This window comes from Vicugna pacos, chromosome 23 (assembly GCF_048564905.1).
Source record: "Vicugna pacos chromosome 23, VicPac4, whole genome shotgun sequence".
NCBI lineage: Eukaryota > Metazoa > Chordata > Mammalia > Artiodactyla > Camelidae > Vicugna > Vicugna pacos.
The window spans coordinates 34,808,548-34,824,572 of record NC_133009.1 but is presented as its reverse complement, the minus strand read 5'-3'; positions in this window follow the sequence as shown (position 1 = coordinate 34,824,572).

Here is a 16,025-nt window from a genome sequence, read left to right as displayed (position 1 = left end):
GTCCGATACGCCCACCGGTACGTTCGTACAAGGACCTCCTGTTGTGTTCTTTGGGGTTTTAAATCTGCTTCACTAGCAGTTGTTAAGTGTGACTCTGATTTAAGGGCATTACCATGATGCTAGTTAACTGAGGTCACTTTGTAAATATCAAAGTTCATAGAAGTTTGCAAAATCCATGAATTCCGGGTAGTGGTTTCACAATAATTTCTTGAGTTCATTCCCTGATATGTACGTGTACACCTGTTTTAGGGACGGTAATAGACGGGCTCCCACAGTGATACAAAACACTAATTTTTAAGTTAAGCACTTCTTAAAAAAAGGTGAAGTTCTTAACCCGGTGAATCACGTGAATAACTGAGTCCATGTCACTAGCACCTTCTTCTGTCCTTTACTTACCTTCACCACCTTCTCCACTTAGGGGTCTATGAAGATCAAAGTGTATTTAGAATTAATTTCACCATCTGTGTTTTCTTGTGCTTAAGGCAGCAGTGATTTTTAAAAACTCACATGGGATCACACTAGTGAGTACAAGAGCTTCAGCGTATTCTTGGCATTAAATATTTTTCAACATGCTTTGAGGCACCATTTTTTTAATAATATCTTCAGGTACATACAATAGCATTGCTTTTATTTTAGGAATGTAACGCAAGAATTCTCACCTGTTCCTTCACTGACACTGATTGCATTGTTTCTTTATTGTTTATATGTATGTTTATATTTATATAGCCATTTATATTTGTCATCATTTAAAATACAATGACTTAATATGAGAATTCTTTTCAAGCAGATAACAAATATGGAAAATATTGTCACCCTGCATTGAGACTTATTTATTTATTTCCTCACTGTAACTACAATGGTTTCAAACTATTAAATAATTTATTAGGGCATGAAATTAAGGCTTCCAGAACAGCAAAAGAGCGTATATTGGACTAAACATTTTATAAATAAAAATTATAAGCTAACACACATGATTGAACTGACTACATGAGAGAGGGAAAACAAGGAGAAAATAGAAGGTGTTTAAACTCTGAAAGAATGGAGTCAAGTTGTGAGATCTGAACTTAATTATTTTGTGAACTTAGACAACTCACTCACGTCCACGTGGCACATGGATGGTCGAGCTCAAGGAGAAAGCAAGAGTCTCATTTGCGTGACAGTTTAGAGATGCGACTCTGGGGCTGGCAGAACATCTGGCAGGTAAGAAGAGAAATCCATGAAGGACCACCAGGGAAATTCCCCATGATCTTCATTACCTCTCCTTAAAGTATCTACTAGCTCTACATGAGCATTCATGGGGCAAGACTCCAATCATCCCAATGGAAAGAAACTGCTGCAAAGCAGAAAACTAAAAATTTCAAATATGTGCAGTGAGGAGGAGAAGGAGTGGGGAGTTCAAGCCAGCATAGCTCACTGAATACTTCACATTTTGCTTGAACCCAGATGAACATGTCTGGAGTAAATACTATGTCCCTGGACTTGACTGAGGCAACACTGAAACACACCGACCTTAAGGAAAAACAAACCTTAAACCCAAGACCACACGGGGTAATAGTCTTCCACTAGGAGCGTAACTTCTGTTCTGCGTTCCTTTGTGAGACGGTTAGACGGGTGCAGCATTGAGGGGAGACAGAGAAAACAGAGTGGCACTATTTTCACTACTTTTAGGAAAATAATGAATAAAACGAGCAGGAGGCACTTCTGCTGGCTTTCCCTTGGCCTTCCTCCCCATTACAGACCTCACTCACTGCTCAGGGAACAATGCATGACATCTTCGTGTTGCTCAGCGTGTCTCTCCCACTTCTGCATTCTGGAATAGTCCGCCATAGGGAATAATGACAAGATGTGTTCAGTGGCCCACTGGAGCCACTCTGAGACTGAACTGAGCTAAAACTCTACTGTTCAGCTGAGCTCCTCAAGTCCCTGTGGGTCATGGTCACACTCTGGGTCTCCTGGAGTGCGCTGAGACCCAGTATCCAGTAATCCCCAGCATTCCCGATTATTTTTCCCCTCAATGCACGAACACCTTGGGAAACATCCATAGGTCCCTTTGGGGAAGGCTGGGAGGAAAACGAATACTACAGATCTCCGGGAGTGTACCATCTTCCCTTTCTACAGATCCAGCAGGATTCCCGCCCGCTGCACCGCTAGGGACAGCAGGCTGCATGAACTGCCACAGGGCTCTGTGAGCACGGCTGTTCTGATTGCTGCTTTCACTCTTGGTCATGCTGGCCACAGGCAGTTACCTTTGGCAATTAATTGCCGCCACATGGCCTTTTTGCTTCAATTATAGCCATCACATTTAAGGTTCCCACTGTCGAGGCAGCGTTTCCCACTGTGACTTTCTGACCTGGAGAGGAGAAGAGTCACAGAGCTCTCCAGGACACTCGGGCTCCCACTCCCAAGCTTGTTTCGCACAGTCGTGGTGTAAGGGCCCCTCAACAGTGCCAGAGCAGGTGTTCACTGCTAAAAGCTCTCTCATAGTCCAGGCTCCCTAAGCCTTTGGAGCTCTTCCATTCTGGTACACAGAGGCAGTCCTGGCATTTCAGCTTCACTTAGTGTAGGCCACCTTGTGGTCAGGGGATGAGCAAACCTGCTGAACAGAGCCCTATTTAACCCCCGAGTTACAACATTAGTCCCGAATCTCTGCTTCGTGGGCCCATAGCAGTATGTTCTGCTGGATTCCACTTTATGTTCCTTCCACCGTTACCCCCTGCCCTTAATATCCATTCCTATGCGTATTTCCTCAATTTCTATCCGTATAAATGGGTCCAAGATACCATTCTTCTGGAGTACAGCACACCACCTCACGGGTCACACATTGGGCCTCACCTGTCAGAGCTCCCTAAAACTTGATTCTCCTGATCAGTCTAGAAACAAAAGGAACGGTAGTGGTGTGTCCCGAGGGAATCAGCTGTGCCCTGCAGGGCAGTGTCTCAGCGGAGGCCGCTGGAGTTTCCTCAGGCAAAGCAGGGCTAGTCCCTCAGATCCCGTTGGAACGACTGCTTCTACCGGTAAAGGAGACAGCAGAATTTAGGGGTTCAATGTCCTGTTTTGGCAGGTTCTTTCCACTTAACTCCTTTTCAGTTTTGAGGGCGTGATTCCTTCCTACTTTGACAGCAGACATCCTATGCGGTTGGAAATTTAATTTGCGTTGTAATTCAGGCACTGGTAGGGTGAGACTTGGTTTATTTTTCAGTGATCTCAGCCCTGAGGATACAGGAAATAAGCGTTTCTTTCCGAAGCAACGTAGAAATTTTAAGGGGATTGTGCAGCATCTGAACTGTGACTTTGAATTCCTCAGCTCCTCTTTTCTACTCTTCACTTATCTAGTAAAATTAAGATCAACCAGCCAATCTAATTATACTCATTAGTTTGACAAAAACGTGCTAATATGTCAAATACGTGCTTCCTGTAAGTATGATTTATAGCGTCCGCTGTTGATAGTCCGTGCGTCTCTGTTTCCACACCATGCCATGGCCATCGGTGCCCTCTTTACTGCTCGTTGTAGATTGCTTAGTGCTCTGCGAATACGTTCCAGAAATACCAGAATCAGTTCCAAAAACTCATCATTCTTCTGGAACCACTCACATTACCAAAATCTCCATCAGGCAGACTTCTCCAGATGAACAGAACCTATATTCTCTATCAGTATAATACAAACACACATACACAGGGTGACAGAGAGACAAAGAGAGACAAACAAACACAGACATTGAGATTTGTTTTACGGAACTGGCTCATGCGAGTGCGAAGGCTGGCAAGTCTGAGATCTGCAGGGCAGGCGGCAGCCTGGAAACCCGGGAAGGCTGTGCGTCGCAGTTTGATTTTGAAGGCAGTCTAGAGGCAGAGTTTCTTCTTCCTTGAAGGATCTCGGTGTTTTCTCTTAAAGCCCTCAAGAGACTGGATGAAGTACACCCACACTGAGGAAAGTATTTTGCTTTGTTCAATGTCTGTGATTAAATGTTAATCACATTAAGAAAATGCTTCCACAGAAACATCTAGACTGATCATGTGACTACACAGCCGAGTACTGCCGCGTAGCCAGGGTGACTCAGCGTAAACCAGCACACTGATGAACTCGGATTTTTCCTCCAGGAGATTCCCAGCCAAACTATGGAAGAGCCACCTGGTCTCTTCTTGTTGCTCGTAGTCAACTGCATGAGATCAAATATACCTTGAAGGATGAACTGTCAAGCAGAAAGGAACCAGCACTAGATGATGTGAAAATTCTCAGCTTATCCACGTGTTGTACTCACCATCAAGGCAAGAGGGGCTGGTGAACCCTTTGCTTAAAAGGTGAGGCATGTGACTCGAGATGCAACCCGACAGCTCATCCTAGGCCAGCGCCAGGGACCCTTTATGCAGGAGAGATCTGTGATGGGCCCTCATGTCTGCGATCTGGCGCCTGCCAGAGACTGACGAGGCTGTTGAGAATGTTCTCCCAGCAGAAATGCCTTCAGCCTGGCCTGAAAGCAACAGGGACCACACAAAGAAAAGGAAGAATGTCTTCCAAGATAGGTCCGTGGATACAGAGGTCTGGGCCAACAGGGCCTCTCCCCACCGTGGTCCAAAAAGTTGGGGCTGCCACGCCAGGGCACCCACAAACAGAGCATCAGTTTGACAGAGGAGTTTTCTCAGGCTTCACATCAAATGGAGATTCTCCTTCTGGGTTTTGGATTTGGCCAAGACCTCAGACTCCCTCTTTGTTTCGATTTCTCCCTTTTTGAATGGTAATCTATCCTATGTCTATCTTAACATTATGTTTTGGAAGCATGTGACTCATTTTCTGGTTTCACAGGGTCACAGACACAATAGGAATTTTCCCGAAGGTTGGACCAGAAACTGAGTCTCACCTGTAAATGCTCTAGAAGATATTTAGATGGAATTTGGGCGTTAGAGTTGATGCTGAAAAGGGTTAACACTTTGGAGGATGTTGGGGTTGGATGAATATATTTTGTACCTGGGAAAGATACGAACGTGAGTGGTTGCAGTGTGGACATTACGTGTTGAACAGTGTCCTCTAGAAGATCTTTTAGAATCCTTACACCCAGGGCCTTAAAATGTTGCCTTATTTGGAATTCAGGTGTTTAAAAGGTGTAATCAAGTTAAGATGAGGTAATTATGGTGGGCTGCAATCAAATATGAATGATGTCCTTGTAAGAAGAATGTACCAAATAAAGGCAAAGACACATAGGGAGGATATTTTGTAACAAGAGAGGCAGAGATTAGAATTTCGCAGCTGCAAGCAAAACCGAGCTTGGATGGCCACTGCCAGGAGCCACAAAGGAACGAGGAAAATTCTACCCATTCTCAGAGAGAGCATGCTATCAAAGGCACAAATGGAAGCAAAAGGAAGGAAGCGCTATTGTTATTCTTTTTTTTTTTTGTATTTGTTAGATTTTATTTCTTGAGTAATAGTCATTTTACGATGTCAAATTCTAGCGTAGAGCACAATTTTTCAGTTATATATGAACATACATATATTCATTGTCACATTGTTTTCACTATGAGCCTCCACAAGATCTTGTTTATATTTCCCTGGGCTATACAATATAATCCTGTTTATCTTCTCTACATTTTAAAATCTCAGTCTGTCCCTTCCCACCCCCCCCAACCTCCTTGGCAACCACAAGTTTGTATTCTATGTCTATGAGTCTGTTTCTATTTTGTATTTATGTTTTGTTTTGTTTTTAGATTCCTCATATGGGCGACCTCAAATGGTATTTTTCTTTCTCTTTCTGGCTTATTTCACTTAGAATGACATTCTCCAGGGACATCCACGTTGCTGCGAATGGCGTTATGTTGTCGGTTTTTAAGGCTGAATAGCATTCCATTGTATAAATATACCACATCTTCTTTATCCAGTCATCTGTTGATAGACATTTAAGCTGTTTCCATGTCTTGGCTATTGTAAATAGTGCTGCTATGAACACTGCGGTGCGAGGTGTCACTTTGAAGTAGGGTTGCTTCTGGATTTATGCCCAGGAGCGAGATTCCTGGGTCATATGGTAAGTCTATTCCTAGTCTTTTGAGGAATCTCCGTACTGTGTTCCACAGTGGCTTTCCTTGCTTCCCTCTCCCACTCTTAATGATTTAAATGTCTTCTTTTACAATTTTGTGATTATTCTTTTTGTAATTCATGACAGTTATCTCCTTTCCAGTTATGAGTTTCTCATTTTTGTAGCATCCTGCTTCTTTTCAATTTAGAGTAGACCTGTCAATATTTCTTTTAGCATGGGTTTACTGTTGCTAAACTCTTTGAGTTTTTGCTTGTCCGTGAAGTTCTTTATCTCTCCTTCTATCCTAAAGGGTAGCCTTGCTGGATAGAGTATCCTAGGCTGCCTCTTTTTTACATTCAGGACTTTGAGTATATCTTGCCACTCCCTTCTGGCCTGTAGTGTTTGTGTAGAGAAATCAGCTGAGAGCCTTATGGGGGTTCCCTTGTAACTCGCTCCTTGTTTTCCTCTTGCTGCCTTTAGGATCATTTCTTTATCCTTGATTCTGGCCATCTTGATTATAATATGTCTTGGTGTGGGTCTGTTTGGGTTCTTCCTGTTCGGGACCCTCTGAGCTTCCTGTACTTGGATATCTGATTCCTTTAGGTTTGGGAAGTTTTCAGTCATGATTTCTTCAAATACCTTTTCAATCCCCTTTGTTCTTTCTTCCCCTTCTGGGACCCCTATTATGTGTAGGTTGGCATGCTTTATATTATCCCATAGGTCCCTTATGTTGTTTTTAGTGTTTTTTACTTGTTTTTCTATCGGCTGTTCTGACTGGCTGCTTTCTATTGTCCTGTCTTCTAGGTCACTTATTCGTTCCTCTGCATTATCTAGCCTGCTTTGCACAGCCTTTAGGTCAGCTCTCATCTCAGCAAATGAGTTTACTAATTCTACTTGGTTCTTCTTTATAGCTTCTATTTCATTTTTGACATATTTTATATCTCTAAACACTATTTCTTTTAATTCCTTTGGTACTTTGATCACTCCTTTTTTGAAATCCTGATCTAGTAGGCCATCAATGTCTATTTCCTTGATCGTGCTTTCAGGGGATTTCTCTTGATCTTTTCATTGGAAATGGTTCCTCTGCTTCTTCATACTGCTCATATCTCTCTGGCACTGTGGCTTAAGGAGTACCAGTTATCTAGTTCACCTGGAGACACTGTGCTCTTGCTGATTTTATTGAGAGGTCTTTGTGTCTTTGCCCTGTTTCTCAAACTCAGCTTGCTGTTTCCAGAGGCCCTCCATTGGCGCCCTGTTCTGTGCTCTCCCAGTGGCTGTTGGCTAGCAGATCGCGCCTCCTCCCAGCACTGGGTCAGGTGCTGAGCTCTTATCCGGTGGGCGGGCAGGACACTCCCCCTCCTGATGCTGCAGTCAGATGCTGTGCTAGGGGGAGGCAGGTGGGCGGATCACGCCCCCTCCCAGCACCGTGGTCAGGTGCTGCGTTCCTGCTGGGAAAGCAGATTGTCGCCTGAGCTTTCCTGGAGCCAGTAGCTCCGCTGCTCTGTGCAGCTGCCCACTCCGCCTCGGGTCGGAGTTCCAAAGGCGGGCTCGGGGATGACCGAGGAAGGGCCCCGCCCCTGCTCCAGGCCAAATCTCAGCTCCTTGTTTGTCTTGGCAGCACGAGTTCTCTGAGGTGCCAGGGCAGAAAGATCCTATCTGCCTCCAGCTGTAAACAAGTCTCAGTCCTGCCCAGGAGGCTGCGGAGCCCCTGGGAGCGGATTCAGGTCTCAGATCCCGCACCTCGCAGGCAGCTGCGCACAGGAGGAGGTGGCGGCTATAACTGCGCCCCGCCTCTCTTATCCCGTGCCAGTAATGGTGGCGCGGGTCTGAGGAGACATAGGGTATGGCACCCGTCCCCCCAGGGCACACCAGCTGTGTTGCTTTGCTTTTTTTGCAATTTATGGGGGACCAAGGTTGTTCTGCTCTGTGTCCCCTCCCAGCCACGGCACACAACCCCCTGCCATCCCCCGCGGCCGCCTCAGTGCAGCCACACCTGTCCTCCACCCAGCTTGGGTGGCCTTTCCCGATCCCAGCTGCCGGCTTGCGTCTCGGGCTGGGTGTCACGGGGACCCTTTGTGCCCGTTTAACTCAGTTCTGCTGGTCAAGGGATGCTTGGGGCACATCGGAGCCTCAGAGGCTCCCTCTCCATCCCTCTGGCCTCTCCATTGGAGAGGGGAGACCCAGCGAATGAGCGCCAGTCCTCCTTTGCTGCTCCCTCCCCACAGTATTGGTCCCACACTGTTTTGCTTTTTCTTCTTTCTTTTTTCCTTTTTTCCTACCAGATTTTTGGCATCTTTGTCTTTCGAAGAAGGCTATGTTCTCTCGGTGTTGGCAGGTGCTCTGGTTGGCTGGGTGGGTCCGAAGATGTGAGTTTTGGTGGATTTGTGGGAGACGGTGAGCTACCAGCGTCCATCTGCTCCGCCATCTTGCTTTTTTCTCCCTATTGTTATTCATATGAGGACCCCAACCCCATCCACAGCAGCCACCCTGATGGCCTCTGTGATCACGGTGACTTCCAGAGATCCTACCTCTTAGTCCTATCACATGAGGAGGTTTGATTTCAACATCCAAACTGGGGCTTTATTGCATCTTGTTTCCAATGCTGACAGCTCTTTGAAAAGGAGCTAACGAGAGTTCTCTTTCATGTGTATCGATACTTTTACGATGTTGCCATGTGCTACCTGAGTTCAGGTCATAAACTGATGAGCAGTGATTTGTACTTAATGCAGATCTCAAATCTATGTTGATGACAATATAATAATATTGGACACTGAAGAGTAAGTTTCAGTGGTTTTAACTATAAGAGTGAAACATATGACTAACAGAATTTGGCCAGTAAAAACAAAGGTCTATTGACTCAACAGTTGATGGACACTTGGGTTATTCCCATTTTGTGGCTATCCATTGCAGAAAAGGCAAAACTATGGGCACAGAAGACAGATTAGTGGTCCCCAGGTGTTGGGGTTGGAAGGAGCCAGTTGTCTGCAAAGGGCCAAGAGAGAGCCTCTTGGGGTTAACGGACTGTCCGTAGCTTGATTAGCTGGTGATTATGCAACTGTATACATTTGTCAAAACTCCTTGAACCATCAGGTAAAAAGTGCAGGCTTTATTGTAGGTAAATTATACCTCAGGGAAAATGAAAACAAAACCCAAAAGGTCCAGAAGAAACAGTAAAATTGGGGGGAATAACCAGGTCAGTAACCACTTGAAGAATTCCTCAGATGAGTGAAAATGAATTCTGATCATTGTGCCTCAAAGTTAAACAAAAGGCACAATGTTCTGTTAGGTGGTTTGAATTTTGTTGAGCACGTGTTCCACATTTGCAAGTATTGCTAGTCCTGATCCACAAAAGTGTCTGCAGGAAAGTCATATTTGTAAGCGGACCTGGGCACCATCAGGCTGTGTCTTCCCATAATATTTTGTTTGATAAAAGTGTCATCTGTCATCTCCTGGAAACTAAGAACGCTGTTGGTCCTTAAACCTTTCAAGGAAATCATTGCAAAAAAATAGTAATAATAAAAACCAGAATGATGTGGGTTAGGCGCTTCTTGCTTCATTTAAGAAAGATGCCCAAAGTAGGGGCATGTGGGCTCAGACTAGAGATGGCCATTTTATAAAGGGATGATGGAGGAATGTAGCGTTGAAAATGGATTTGAATACTTTGTGGCCTGTAGTCTAAATTGACTGAAAACCGAATGCAGTGTAGACACAGAGGTAGTGTTGAAAAGGCAACTATTCCTGTGTCCCAATCTGGTACTCAAGCATGCATGGCTTCTAACACACAGCTACTTCCCTCTTGAGTCTGGATTGGAAGAGCACATGGGAGACGAATGGATTTATTTCCTGAATTTCAGAAAGCATCTGTCTAGAGTTCAGATACAGAAGAACTGACCTAGAAGTCTATTAGATTTGTGAATGTGGAGAGACAAGGTTCAGTGAAGAAAATGTGCAAAGCAATAAACCAGAGGCTTGAGATTTGTCAAGCGAGGGATTGACTCCCCCGGCAGAGTTTTCCTATGGTTCGATATTCTCTCTCTAAGGACCTGCCACCGTGTTAGGGTCTAACCAATCTGAAGCTGCCATGCGACGGAGACTCGGGGAGAGAGCACATGGAAGATATGCTTATCTGAGGTTTTCAGATGCTGAACATAGACTTAGCTGTATTATTTCCATTTAATTTAAAATAATTACATAACTCTAACAGGAATCTATTTTTATTACAGAAGAACTGCAAATACCAAAGATCAAAATTTAAAAATCAACACCTGGTGGTTCTTCTATCAACCTGAAAATATTACATTCTCAGTTTCATTGTTTAATTTCATGTTTGTGAAATACTCCCTTAAAACTACTTTTTTTTGTAAATTAGATGTTAATAAAGTTAAATTTTATGCTCTTCAAAAGACAATGTGAAAGAAAGGAAAAGAAAAGCAAAGAGAACATATTCACAAAATGCCCATCTGACCAAGTTGTATCCAGAATATGTTAAAAAATGATTGCAACTCAATAAGGAGACAGACTACCTAATTAAACTGGGAAAAAAACTTGAATAGCTACTTCACAAGATAATAGTAAATAGGCAACACACATACAAAAATATATCAACATCATTAGTGATCAGGGAAATGCAAAGTAAAACCACGGGAAGATACTGCTGTACACTCATGAGAATGGAGCAAGTCAGAGGGACAGTAGAGCTGAAGCGGTAGGGCATATGCTTAGCATGCATGAGGTTGAGGGTTCAATCCCCACTACCTCCCCTAAAAATAAACAAGCAAACCGAATTTCCCCCCCCAGAAACTTTTTTAATTAAAAAGAAAAGAACAGAGAAAATTAGAAAGAATGACAGGACTAAGTATTGGTAAGAACACAGAGCAACTTCAACCCTTATATGTTGCTGACGGGGACATAACACGGAAGCAGCACTTTGGGGAACAGTTCGGTCGTTTCTTATGAAGTTAAACATACTCTGAACCATAGAACCCAGCAGCCTTACCCCTAGATTTTTGCCCAAAAGAAGACATATATCCACACGAAGACTTACACGTGGATGTTCATAATAACCTTATTTATAATAGACAAAAACTACAAACAATCTAAAGATCTATCAGCATTTGTAGTACAGGAACAAACTGTGGTCTATCCGTACGGTGGGGAACTACTCCGTGATGAACACACATGAACTCCTGACACATGCAACGATGTGGATAGATCTCCAAACAATTGTGCCGAGCCAGAGAAGCCTTACCCCAGAGTACTATATGATGACATTTCAGTGAAATCTTAGAAGAGCCAAATCTGATGCACAGTAACAGGAAACAGATCAGGGGCTACCGGAGGGTGGGGAGTATGGGCCTGGATGGGCACAAGGGCATTTTGGGGGTGACGAAACTGTTCTATATATTTGATTGTGGTGGTGGTGCTACGTTAGTGTATTTTCTCTAAACTCATCAAAATCTTTTGATCATTAAAATAGGTGCATTTTGCCTTATGTGCATGTTAAAATTGATTTTTAGAGAAATGAAAGGGAAATAGAAGGCATTACCAACATTATCAGGTTTACATTTTCTCAGTTCAAATCAAATCAGATTCTAGGTCGGCTTCTCTGAGCCTGCCCTGGTCATCTCGACTGAACGGGGATAGCCAAAAATGTGAACTTCATATCTCCAAATAAAACTTGGGTAGATAATTTATATTATTTCTACAGCTAATGAATTCTTTACACTTTTTCACTGTGTCTCTGTTTTAAATTTCAATGTCTCCCAGGTTCTGTGATGGGACTGCAGTGACAGTGGATGTCCTCACTGCAGCCTTCAGGATGCTGACAATACATAGTGCACACAGATCACTGTTATTTAGAGAATTCAAATCATAAGAAAATATAATTTATGAAGACCACTGTTAAATAGAGTGAACTGTTTCCCTAACTCTTCAGAGCCACCTCACAGCCTTATGTTTCATTTAGGCATAAAAATAGTACTCTATAGTTAAAAAATTCCTTGCTGGTCTTTTGAATTTTTAAAAAAAATTTAGAACTTTAAAATTTATTTTTAAACAACTTTGTTGTGGTGTAATTTCTGTGTGGTAAACTACACGTATTTGAGATGTATAATTTGACGAGTTTTGATAGACGTATACACCTAACCTATGAAACCACAACCACAATCAAGGTACCTGACGTTTCCAATTATCTCTTCCCTCTCCCCTTCCCCCTATACGTTTGCTCTCTATGTCTGTGAGTCTGTTTCTGTTTTGTAAATAAGTTAGTTTGTGTCTGTTTTTAAGATTCCTCATGTAAGTGATAATCATATGGTATTTTCCTTTCTCTTTCTGGGAAGATTACTTTTAAGAGTGATTCTAAACCATTTTATTTTTATTCTGTAGGTTTCATAGTGAATAAAAGTTCTTGCACTTAATTTTTCTTGATGGGTTTAATAGACTGATTTCTCCTAAGGCATTAGTATATCCCTGAAGTGCTTTATTCATACTAGACTTAGCATGTATTACTCATCACTTACACTTTCATATGAGAATAAGGCGACTTTTCCCCTCAAGAGAATTGGATGTGTGCAGGATATGTTCATTATCCTTTAATTTAAAAAAGAAGTCTGAGATTTATTCAGAAATATTCTCACATTTGCATGGAAGGAAATTAGTCCATATCTATGCATATCACTCTCATTTTTTAGCTTAAAAAACTATGACGTTTCACTAAAATTAAAAAAAAATACTTTGTGTTCTCTCTCATTGTTCTGGTTACTTCCCTAGATTGAATCTTTACTGTTTTTTTTTTTTTCCTTTCCAGCTTTGTCATCTTACATATAATCATCTTCCCCTCTGGTGTTCCACTTTGCAGACTCAAACTATAACAAGACTCTCCTCTGTAGTACTTATTTAATGTGCCGGATACTTAGTCCATTCTTTAGTACCACATCTGGTGGTATTTTCCTTTTACTGTTTTCATCTTTTAGAAATACATATCTATAGATGTATGTTTTTACCTGTGTGCTTTTTGTTTCCTTCCAAAAATGCTAGATATCTGAGTACAATTGGGCAAAGAGTACAGACATTTTTAACGAATTTTATTTGTAACTGGCATTCTGCAATATTGGGGCAGTTGTAAAAACATTTTGCTATTTAATTCCCACTCCTGCATACTAGATACGCGTGAAGTGTTAGAAATTCACAGCTCTTCTCCTACCTCTTAAAAATAAAGTCTTCAAATAACCTTAGTCAAAAGCCATCTGAGCTTGGAAATTCATACTCCTCCTTTAAAGTAAACACATGAACTTGGATGCCCCAAAGTTAAATCTTCTCATCTTCTCTAGTTATCTGAACTAACCAGGACTTCCCTGAGAAAAAATATGACGGTTTTCTTCTGTTTATACCTGACCAGATTTACCCAAACCCAACACATTGTGATACATGTGTATATATAATGGGATACCACTCACCCATAGAAAAGAATGAAATTTTGTGATTTGAAACAACATGGATGGACTTGGAGGGTATTATTCTTAGTGAAATAAGTCAGACAGAGAAAGATGAAAATTGTGTATCACTTATACGTGGAATCTAAAAAAGTTAGCAAAGAAGTGACTGTAAGAAAAAGAAACAGACTCCCAGATACAGAGAACAAACAAGTGGGTACCAGTGGGTGGAGGGCAGGGGGAGGGGCGCACAGGGCGGCGGGATAAGCAGCACTAAGTACCACACGTGAGAAGCCAGCCGCGAGGAGATACTGTACCACACAGGGAGTGTAGCCAGGGTTTTATAATAGCTGTAAATGGAGTATAGCCTGTAAAACTTGTGACTCACATTGTTGTACACCTGAAACTATTGGAACTCAACTGTAACTCAATGAAAAATACTAAAAAAAATAACCACAGGAAAAATTTCCTTTCTGTTTTGGAGATTTGACAACCAAAAGATCCTGGAAGTACGGGCACTTCAACAGTGTTGCAAACCCCCACTTAGCACCGATAACACAGTTCCTCGGTCCCACAGCCTATTCTGCAATACAGAGAATCAGAGCTTTTTAAAGAGATGTGTGATGATGGGCGCTGGGCCTGGGAGGTATACAGTGACACTGGGTCATCGGTATTCTGCTAAAAAGGAGGGAAATGCTCAAAGACCCATGGGACACAAGAAAATCAATCAGAAGCCAGGTTCAGGAGGCACTCACCACCAAATTTTGGATAACTTGAGCTTCAAACAAATAACTCACTTGTGATAAATTAAAGAAATAAAAATCTAGGAGTCCATGCTGATACCTTTTTCTTAAGGGAAAACATCTCACAACCATCATGGAAGGTTATGATTACATCAAGCCCTTGCTCCAAATATTGAAAATTAAAGGTCAAAACTAAAGGTTTGCCAAAACTTTTTAGGTGAGTTTAATGTAAAAAGAGTTGGTAAATTAAAACTCATCTTTACACAGAATGACAATTTAAAATGCAGAAAAATGATAGAATTGAATCTTAAAAGTCACTTTTTTCTAGCCAAAAGTGACATAATTGATCGTAGTCACATGTTGTAAATAGATTCTACAACCATTAGGTGAAAATTAGGGGAAATAGTATATACAGAAATGTTAACTTTGACAGCAATGATAACTTGCCAGTTGTAACAATATTCATTTAAAGGTGAGAAAACTGGCTGTGACCAGTGCTTCAGATTTAGATCCATGAGCTCCAGTGCTGATGGCCCATGCTTGTTTTTCTAAGAAAGCCACTGGGTTTGATGCAGCATGGAGTAACAAGATACCACCTTAAAATACATTTAGGTTAATTATTTAGAGCTCTATTTTCACCTTAGCGTTTTCCTGAGTTTTAGAAATTTAACATGCTCATAGGGCATGAGTGGGACTTTGTGATTTACACCCAGAGATTGACACATTGTAATTGACTGTACTTCAGTAATAAATAAAATAAAATAGAGAACTTATAGGCAACTGATTTAAACCAACTCTGCTCTTTGAAATGTATAAACATAAAAATCATATTTCAGACTCTTGTGATTAAATGCTTGCAAAACCATCTGTACCAGCAAAATCATGAACATTTTATTTGATCTGACATCATTACCAAAGAGGCCTCTACAGTTCTCAACACATACTGGGTTACTTCGTATATATCTGTATTTTAAAATGACATATATTATGGTTCAAAGGTGATATACATTAAAGAGAAAAAATTGAGAATACGAGTAAGTAAAAAGGAGTTAAAACCACACTTATTCTATTATGTCCAAATTCAACTATAGTTAGTCTAAGTATTTATCCTGCCAATATTTTTTCTATAAAAATGTCTTCAGTGTTTAGAGCATAGTGTGTGTATGTGTCTGTATTTATACTTGATGTTGGGTTTTTAAAATCACTTTTCATATCACATTAAGACATTTATTCATCCAATTTGATTCTGATTGCTCGTAATGATGTGGCTGAATTACTAAATGTGCTCCACAGCCATCTCATACAAGGTCACATCTTTCATCTTTTCTGGGTGCACTGTTTACTGACAGGTCAGCAAAGGCGGGAAACGACTCTGTTCATCTTACTACTAACAGAGGCATGGCCTGGTTTTCTTTTTACCTATTTGTGAAGTGCTATTGTTTTGAGAGGATAAGAGAGAGGCTCAGAAAGCCTGAGAAGCTGAAGAGATAGATTCGAGGAAGGTGGGAGAACTACGGATGGAAGCAGCACTGAAGTGATTCTCACCGTCGATGTTTCATGAATAGGACACACAGCAGTTTTATTTGCCAGGTTTTAATGAGGTGCTTTTACGAAGTGAGATTTATTGGTCTCCCAGATTGTAACTGCATCATCCACATAATAGTTAACACAAATTCTGATTTATGAATAAAAGGAGTTAAATGATACTCCATAAAACAAACTCAGAAGAACTGGATTGACAATGAACAGTTCTGAATACATCTGCGTATTTCAGTTTTACGGCTGCATTTTAACCGTTGTTTCACCCACAAGTAGGATACGCCACTCGTCCTTCCCGACAGGTTGCTCGA